Source organism: Nicotiana tabacum, chromosome 13, assembly GCF_000715075.1.
Source record: "Nicotiana tabacum cultivar K326 chromosome 13, ASM71507v2, whole genome shotgun sequence".
In the NCBI taxonomy this organism is placed as follows: domain Eukaryota; kingdom Viridiplantae; phylum Streptophyta; class Magnoliopsida; order Solanales; family Solanaceae; genus Nicotiana; species Nicotiana tabacum.
Window position 1 is genome coordinate 36,673,290 of NC_134092.1, and position 9,471 is coordinate 36,682,760.

Sequence of the window (9,471 nt, forward strand, 5' to 3'; positions counted from 1 at the left end):
GAATATGGCAAGTAAATCAACTCAAGAACTTCAAAACACAATGAAACGAAAGAACGAGCTCACAATGAAAGACACAACAGGGAATTATGGTTTCAACAAGAATAGCTCAACAACGAAGAGATAATGTGTAGCAATAATTCCACAAAAGTACAATTCAACGATAAGAGGGATAACATGAATCAATAATTCCAAATAAGGATAAGTCAACAATGATAAAGGATAACAAAACTTCATTTAGGGTTGAGCAATTACGGAAGAAATACAACAAATTCAATTAAGAATAAGCAGATTATAAAAAAGATAATAATAACTTCAATCAAGGATAAACAATTACGGAAAGGATAGCATGGAAATAAAAGAGACAACAACTTCAATTAAGGCACATAAGAGTTTAATCGGCAATAAATGTAAAACATGAAGCAATTAATTCAAATAAAACACGTAAGGGTGAATTTAATAAATGGTTTCTAATTTTCGCCAAAATGCTTCAAATTATCCTATGGACCTCTAAATCAAAATACGGACGCACGCCTAAGTTTAAAATCATCATACAAAACTATTGGAATCATCACAACGACATTTCGAAGTCGTCTACACAAAAGTCAAATTCCGGTCAACTCTTACCGCTTAAGCTTCTAAAACAAGAATCCTTCTTCCAAATTGACCCTGAATCATCCAAAAGCTGAACTCGGCCACACACGCAAGTCATAACACATAATACGAAGTTGCTCGAGACCTTAAGCCACCAAAAGGAATGCAAATTCTCAAAAAGATCGTTCAGGTCGTTACAGGTGTTATGGCCGCTTCTGTGGCTTAAGGATCGCAAATGCGCAGGGGTTTGCTTATGCGGTTCGTTTGGCGCTTCTACACTATTGCATGTGCGATTGATTCTTTTCCGCAAATGCGGATCCTGGTCTGGTAAGTTGGGTTCGTAGATGCGAGCCTTTTCTCGTAAGTACGAGGCCGCAGGTGTGGCATTTCTGTCCGCAAATGCGAAAAGCCTGGACCGAAGCCTATATTCGAGAGTTTGGTTTCATTATTCATTGTTGGGCCTAGGGAGCTCCGGTAGTGACGATGTTTTGTGGGTTTTTCAAATAATTCATTGGGGTAAGTGTTCTTTACCCGAATCTTATTCTATTTCATGAATCCATTGTTATTTTTCATCATTTAATTAGTGATTTAAGTTGGAAATTTGGGTGGAAATTGTGAAAACTTCTTAGACTAAACTTTGGAGATTTGAAAGGCGATTTGAGGTCGGATTTGAGTAATTCTTGTATGGTTGGACTCGTTATCGAATGGGTGTTCGAATTTAATAATTTTGATTGGGTTCTGAGACGCCAGCCCGGGGTTAACTTTTTTAGTTGACTTTTTATTTCTCTTTCAAGATCGAAGCTTTATTATCCAGAATTATTTTCTATGATTTTTATTTATGATGTTAGGTTATTTTGGGTAGATTTGAGTCGTTCGGAGGTTGTTTCACACGAGAAGGTCATTTTAGAGTATCGGTCTAGTTTCTTTGAGGTAAGTATCTTACCTAACCTTGTGTGGGGGATACTACCCCTTAGGATTTGAGTCATTTGTGCTAATTGTATCATGTGAAGGCCGTGTACGCGAGGTGATGAGTACGTACTCGGGCTTATTTGTAGGAATTTGATCGTTTTAGGTTCTTAGGTTCTTATGTCCATTAGAAATGAAGTTGTCTTATCATGTTAAATCCTTCACTTACTAAATTTACCCTTACGTGTCTTATTTGAAGTTGATTGATTCATGTTCTACCCTTATTGCCAATAAACACTTATGTGAATTAACTGAAGTTGTCGCCTCTCTTATTGCCATGTTGTCTTTTCCGTAATTGATTAACCTTAATTGAAGTTATGTTGTCTTTTCCATAATTGGTTAACCTTAATTGAAGTTATTGTTGTCCTTTCCGTAATTTGCTTAACCTTAACTGAAGTTTTGGTATCTCTTTTATTGTTGACTTATCCTTATTTGTAATCACTGATTCATGTTATTTCTCTTATCGTCGAGTTGTACTTATGTGGAATCATTGTTGCACGTTACCTCTCCCCTTGTTAAGCTATTCTTGTTGAGACTATTATTCCCTGTGGTGTCTTCTTTGTGAGCTCGTTCTTCCGTTTCTTTGTGTTCTGAAGTTCTTGTGTTGATTTACTTGTCGTACTCTCGTATTATATTGTTATTGTTACTATTGTACTCAGCGTTGTTGAGCCGAGGCCTATGCGTGGTTGTAGTATTAAAATTTGTTTTGAGGAATAGTTGTGGCATATGGGCACATGTGGTGAAAGACCTTATTGTGTTGTTATGTTTTTGGCACACGTGATATTGTTGAGAGGATTGCCGGGGTGTTCGCACGTGAGTTGTCCGTGCTAGTATTGTTATTGATATTTGCACATGCGGCATGACAAGACGGGCTATATATGTGGGTTTGCACATGTGGCGAGACAAGGTAGAAATATTATTATGCGCGTGCGGCAAGACAAGGAGGGCATTTACTTTATTGTTGCGCACGTGGCAAAACAAGGTGGGCTATATCAGGAATGATTTGTGATGATTTGTGATGGCGTGGGGGCATTGTTATTGATGAAATTTGTGTAGTGGTGTGCCTACCATGTGTGAGTTTTACATTGTATATTTTGTGGTGATTATTTCCTATGTGCCATTCATTTTCTCTACTTGTACTTGTTGACTTGAGTTGTGATAGAACTTTTACACAAGTATACACGTAATTAATCACCCATATCGGTATAAGAAGATGAATTCTGATGATATTGACCATTTATATGTACCCTCGTTTACTTGCCTTTTGTGTGAGAGTTATCCTATTGGCACGTGAGTTGTCCGTGTATTCATGAGTCATTGTTATTGTTGGCATGTGTGGATACGAGATATTATCATTCCCTTGGCACGTGAGTCGTCCGTGCGGTTGCGAATTTTAATGTGGGTAAGATGCCAAGTGAATAGGGTTCATGAATTAGAACCCGTGAAATGTGACTATGAGGTGAAGTATCTCGGGAAAATCCTTGAACAAATCTTGTGTGGAAGCGGTTGCTCTTATAGAGTTGTTACTTGTTTCTTTACTTGGTGTCACTGGGCTTAAACTGTATTCAGCTTACTCCACGACGTTATTACCTGTTTGTTCCCTGTTGCTAATTGTTGCTCTTAGTTTTCTATTACAAGCATTATTTTGTTATTGTTATCATGCTTAGCTTTATATTGATATTGTCCCCTGTTAGTTTCACATTTATACTTGTACAGGTTATTATGTCTAGTAGGTGTTTTGATTGTTCCTCATCACTACTCCACCGAGGTTAGTCTTGATACTTACTGGGTACCGTTGTGGTGTACTCATGCTATGCTTTCAATGCATTTTGTGCAGATTGAGGTACTTCGGAGTTGATTGATCACTAGCTAGTTGTTCGGGTTTTGCTGTGGGGACTCAAGGCAAATATGTCATCGCGTTCGCAGGCCGCAGAGTCACCTTTTGATATTGTACTTGTACTGTCTATTTCTATTTCGGAACAGTTATACTTAGAAGATTTGTCCTAGTAAACTCAGTAGAGTTTATAACTTGTACTACCGGTTTTGGGATTGTTGGCTTTGTATAGAAAATTTCTGTTTCATATTTAATAGTTGTTGATTGAGTTTGCCATTAATTCTGTATGTGTTAGGCTTACCTAGTCCCTAAGACTAGGTGCCATTACGACATCCTACAGAGGAAAATTGGGGTCGTGACAATTGTAGTAAACCATTCAATATTTGAAATATGACTTTCAAATATTATTCCTTCCATGATGCTTGTAGATTAAATTTCTGAAAATAATCTTCCTTGATAAATTCATCACATGATATTCTATTTCTCATATTTGTTTGAATTTTTACCAGCATCTTCTTCCTTGAACAGACCTATGCAAAAATAAAATTATCATAAGTAAAAAATTTTTGATTAATAATTGTATTAATATGTTATTATCAAAATTAATACGTGAAACTTTGAAACTAACAAAAAGTAGTTATCAGTTTGTCTCCTACGTAAAAGAAGACAAACTGTAACGTCTTTTCTATGGAAGAAAAATGATCGTTAATGTTGTACTAAACCTTAAGTCCTTGTATAGATTAACACCAAACAATATAACACAGATTTGAAATGCCAAGTCTTTATTTATGTCTTCCACTTTCTCCAACAACCCTCCTTTCAATTAACGATGGTGGAGTCGTAATTGGAAAGTTGGCATAATGTATAACACCAAAATTTGACTGATTTGATAATATATGAAAGGCAATTATGTTAACTTGTACTAGTAGCCAACCCAGTGAACATCAAGAAGCAAGAGATATGTCCAAGAGATATCCTTCTCCAGAAGAATAAATGTTTGAGATGATATAGTTGAGAGGGGAAATCATTACACATCCTAATATAACGTAACTAACCTACCCTTCAAAGAGAGTATGAGTTATCCTTTCACCAAAATAGAAAATCTCCTTTTGGTTTAAGCTAACTCAAACTGGTATTGGGATGACACATCAAAATCGACCCATTCTTTCAATGCATGCAGCACAGGTGGCTGAAAAACTGCCGGATAGTGATTATAGTGTGAGTAGCCAGTAGTGACTATTGAAAATCTAAAAGTAATCATACTTATCTTTTAGCAACTTTAAGGTTCTGAAGCCTAAATTGAATTCCTGGATTGGATGCAACATGAGCTCAATATATTTGACAAAAAGCATAAATATATGCATGAAAAATCATTAAAATCTTACACGAATTATAATTCTAAAAATGTAATGGATTTATAATAAGAACAAAGTTGATTAACTAATTTGGACTTAACTAGTCCAAAAATACTTTTAAGGGTTTAAAGTTTAGAATTTAAGGATTTTGCCCTCAAATTAAGTTCTACATGACTTTAAAAAAAAAGTTCTACATGACTTATCTCCAAGACCATCGAACTAAGTTCCATATGGCATATTGCTTTTTTCTGGAGATTCACTGTATATCATCCATGGTCCAAGTATATATTTATGATTGCCGAAACCCAGACACTAGTATAGCTTCGTCTTTCGTATTTGTCCAAGCTACCAGTAAAAGTACTAAATCGAGCACACTTTGCCATCTTCTCATGCTCGTTCCGTCGAACAATATGCTCTTATGCTAGTTGTTAGCTAACCACAAAAGATACTATTGACATTGAGTAATATGTTCTTTCAGGACATTTATTAAAAGTGAAACGATATAGAGAAGATTAATTAGCATGGCTCATGCGTAAGAATAACAAACACAAATCGAGAAATGGTTCGAATTATTTTGAAAAAACATTGTATAATGCTATCCAATTTGAACCAAGTTCCCACGGCTTTCTCGAAAGGGGTCATACTATTTAAGAGTATATCTACATTTTATATGTAGTTTCCTTTTCTTTTCTGTTTAGCTATCAATGTGATATTTTGTATCACACACCCCTAAGCATTAAGTTTTTTTGGACAGAGACGGATGCAATGTATTGATACCGGAGTCATGCAACCCGATATTTTTGACGCAGAGTATAAATTCATGCGAAAAAATTTTCTAAAATTGTAATGAATTATAAATATGAACTTATAATTTTAAAAAATATAATGAGTTCAATATTAAGAACATTAAAGATAGAAATCATAACCTTTAAATCGTGGATCGACCTCTTATTTGGATTCACATTAGGCAGTACGTAATTAGTGTGACTAATGACTAGTGAAATATGAAGGTGATAACATATCTGTTAGCAATTTTAAGGTAGTAAGACCTAGAGTGCTCATTCGTCTAAGGCAAATCAAGTGGCTAGAGAACTGCATTATTAGTGATTAGTGACTAGTAAAATCTGAAGGTGACAGTACTTGAACAACTTTAAGGTAGTGAGCTTAGGTTTTATCCATTCTTTCAAGGCAAATCAGGTGGGCAGAAAGCTGTTCGATAGTAATTAGTGTGATTAGTGACTAGTAAAATCTGAAGGAAGTTTACCTTTTAGCAACTTTAAGGTAGTGAAGCCAACATCATATTATTTCTTTCTATTTTGGGTACGTGGAGTTAGAGATTTTGTAAAAGTAGCTGAGATGAAGTAGTAGTTAATGTTAACACTTTACAAGGGTGCTTTGCCTGGATAGTTAACTCCCAGAAAGGCAGAAACCCATCATTCTGTGTGGGACGACGAGTAAACTGAAAAGTATAAGACTTTTTAATTATGAAAGTAGTTATGAGAATTAAAAGAGAGGGAAGGAGAAATATGTTCATCGCTTTTGGATGGTCATTTTGAATTCGAGATCAAATAGGGATACCTTTTTGAAATGAAAAGTAGTTAATGTAGACACAATATATAAAATTACTCCCACAAGTTATAAAGATTAAAAATTTTAGTAACTAAGAAGATCTATTAGTTTCGTGGCAAGTTCAAAATTAATAAGTTTTAAATTCTAACTCGGCTTTTGCTTCCACCTTAACTAATGATTTCTAACTCAATCCCTGAGCATGAAGAACATCTTGGTAGGGTATTCCTTTAACAGGACTACCCGATGTAAACTCACATTAGCCGAACATATGAATTTCGTAACGTTCTGATCAGCTACTCATGCGTCCCATTTAATAAGGGGTCGTTTGGTAGGGTGTATAAGAATAGTATTGAATAAGGTGTATTAGTAATGCAGAGATTAGTAATTCATGGGTTAGCAATGCAAGAATTAGTTATGCAAAGACTTATTTTTTATCCATTGTTTGGTGTGGTGTATTAAAAATTGAAATCTATTGCATAATTTTTAAGAAAAGTAGTTGCTTACAAAACTGTCCTCCATATTCTTTAGCTTTAAGGGACTTTAAGGATAATTTTGCCTTTAACCATGCGAATGCATGTATTAAGGGGTCGTTTGATAGGATGCATTAGATAAAATAATGCAAGCATTAGCTATGTGTATTAATAATACCTTGTTTGATATACCTTTTGCACCTATTGTAATAACCCGACAGGTCGCTTTGAGAATTAGCGTCCTGTTCGGTGTCTTAAGGTCTCAGGAAGCTTCGTATTATATATTATGACTTGCGTATGTGGTCGAGTTTAGATTTCGGATGATTCGAGATTGATTTGGAAGGATAATTCTTGTTTCAGCAGCTTAAGTGAAAAGAGTTGACCGAAGTTTGATTTTTCTGTAGACGACTCCGAAATGGTATTTTAATGATTCCAATAATTTCGTACGGTGATTTTGGACTTAGGAGTGTGTCCGAATTTGGATTTAGAGGCCCGTAGATTAATTTGATGCATTTTGGCAAAAATTGGAAAGTTGAAGGTTTGGAAGGTTGAGGTTTGACCGTGAGTTGACTTTGTTGATATCGGGTTCAGATTTTGATTCCGCGAGTTGGTATAGCTCTGTTGTATTATTTGGAACTTGCATGAAAAATTTGACGTTATTCCGGATTGATTTGATATGATTCGGCGCGAGTTGTAGAAGTTGAAAGTTTATAAGTTCATTAAGTTCGATTTGAGGTGTGATTCGTAGTTTTGATGTTGTTTGACATGATTTGAGGCCTCGAACAGGTCCGCGATATGTTATGGAACTTGTTGGTATGTTTCGACGGGGCCTCGGATCTCTTTCGGATGGGCTACGGGCCATTTCTCTATGTTTTTGGAATACTAATTTACTGGTGCCTGATGTCCTTATTCGCGATCGCGAAGGTCCAGTCGCGATCGCGTAGGCTATTTGGTGGGTAACCCTTTTTCCTTATCCGCGTTCGTAGTGAATGGTTTGCGATAGTGTATGTGTGGGTTCTGCTTCATCGCGTTCGCAGTCGTTGTTTCGTGATCGCGCAGTGGGCGACCATGCGGGGGAGGCCGGTACTTTGTTCTTCGCGTTTGCATAGATATGTTTGCGATCGTGTAAGAGGAGGCAGTGTTTAACCGTGTTCCTTGTTCCACGTTCGTGTAGTATTTTTTGTGGGGATAGTGTTATTTGTTCTTCGCGATCGCATGCCTATTTTCTCAATCGCGTAATGCATTTTTGGGCAGTTATTGTTTCTTCTTCGCGATCGCATTATTATTTCCGCGATGCGCAAATGCCTGGGCAGCAGATATTAATTCCCAGATTGAAGGTTTTGTTCCATTTATCATCTTTTGAGCTAGAGACCTCGCATTTGAGAGATATTTGAGGGGTTCTACACGTGTTGGTTTGGGGTATCTTTACCCGGATTTGATTATATTTCGTGATTCCATCCTTATTTTTAATATTAAACTAGTGATTTGAATGGGAGAAAATGGAAATTTTTGTGAAAACTTTCTAAAAAATAAAATGATGATTTGAAGGACGATTTGATATTATAATTGAATAATTTTTGGTATGGTTGGACTCGTATTGGAAAAGGGTGTTCGGATTTTGTGAATTTGTCGGGTTCCAAGGTGCGAGTCCGGGGTTGACTTTTTAGTTTTTATTAAAGATTAAAGTTTTATTATCCGAAATTATTTTTTATAATTTTTATTTATGATATTAAGTTATTTTGGCTAAATTTGAGCCGTCTGGAGATTGCTTCACTCGAGAAGGTCATTTTAGAGTATCGGTCTAGCTTTTTTGAGGTAAGTATCTTGCCCAATTTTGTATGGAGGAACTAACACTTAGGATTTGAGTGGTTTGTTCTATTTATGTCATGTGAAAGCCGTGTACGCGAGGTGATAAGTAGGTACTCGGGATTATATATGAAAATTGATCAGTCTAGACTCTTAGGCATCTTTTATGTACTTATTTGGAATTGTTAGCACATGTTATGTCTTTTATTCATCACGGCTACTATCACATGCTTTATCTGAAGCCGTTACATGTCACATTCTTTACTTGTCGAGTTTGCTCTTATATGCTTTATTTGGAGTTGTTATCACTTTTATCATTGTGTGATTTCTTTTATTGTGGAGCCACTCTTAGATGAAATTGTCGTCACATGATATCCTTTTGTTGCTGAGTTGTTCTCATGCATTTAGACGTAGTACTAGTTCGAGCCATCTCCTTCATTGTTAGCTAATTCATACAGTAGAGTCCGAAGTTTGCCATTTCATGAAAGTACTAAAAAGGTTATCCTAAGAAATATTTAATTGGAAGTGAAGTTATCGAGAGTTGTTATACGGGGCACAAGGGTGGCATCTCACTGTTGTTGAATGTACGGAGTGATACAGGTGGCTATTGTATTATTGTCTGGGCGGAACGATAAGGGTGGCTATTATACGAAGTGATACGGGTAGCTATATGAGAGATAAGAGTGGATAATGATACTATCGGGGTGAGGTGATACAGGTGGCTATCGAAGAGATAAGGGTGGCAATGTCAGGGATGATGTGTGATGGTTTGGAGACATTGTGTTGGTGATTTTTGTGTGATGGTGTGATTTTTCTTATGTTTGTCATACACTTTGCGTGACTTGCTTTGTTGTTTCGATGAGCTATTCGATGTCCTTGA

The 9,471-nt window shown here is 36.2% G+C and overlaps 1 non-coding gene across 1 annotated transcript; it reads left to right on the forward strand.

The window, feature by feature from the left end:
• The first annotated feature begins 5,214 nt into the window (after positions 1–5,214).
• LOC142168611 (U6 spliceosomal RNA) lies at positions 5,215–5,320 on the forward strand. The gene has a single exon (XR_012698451.1). It is a non-coding gene; the product is annotated as a U6 spliceosomal RNA (small nuclear RNA).
• Positions 5,321–9,471: the final 4,151 nt, after the last annotated feature.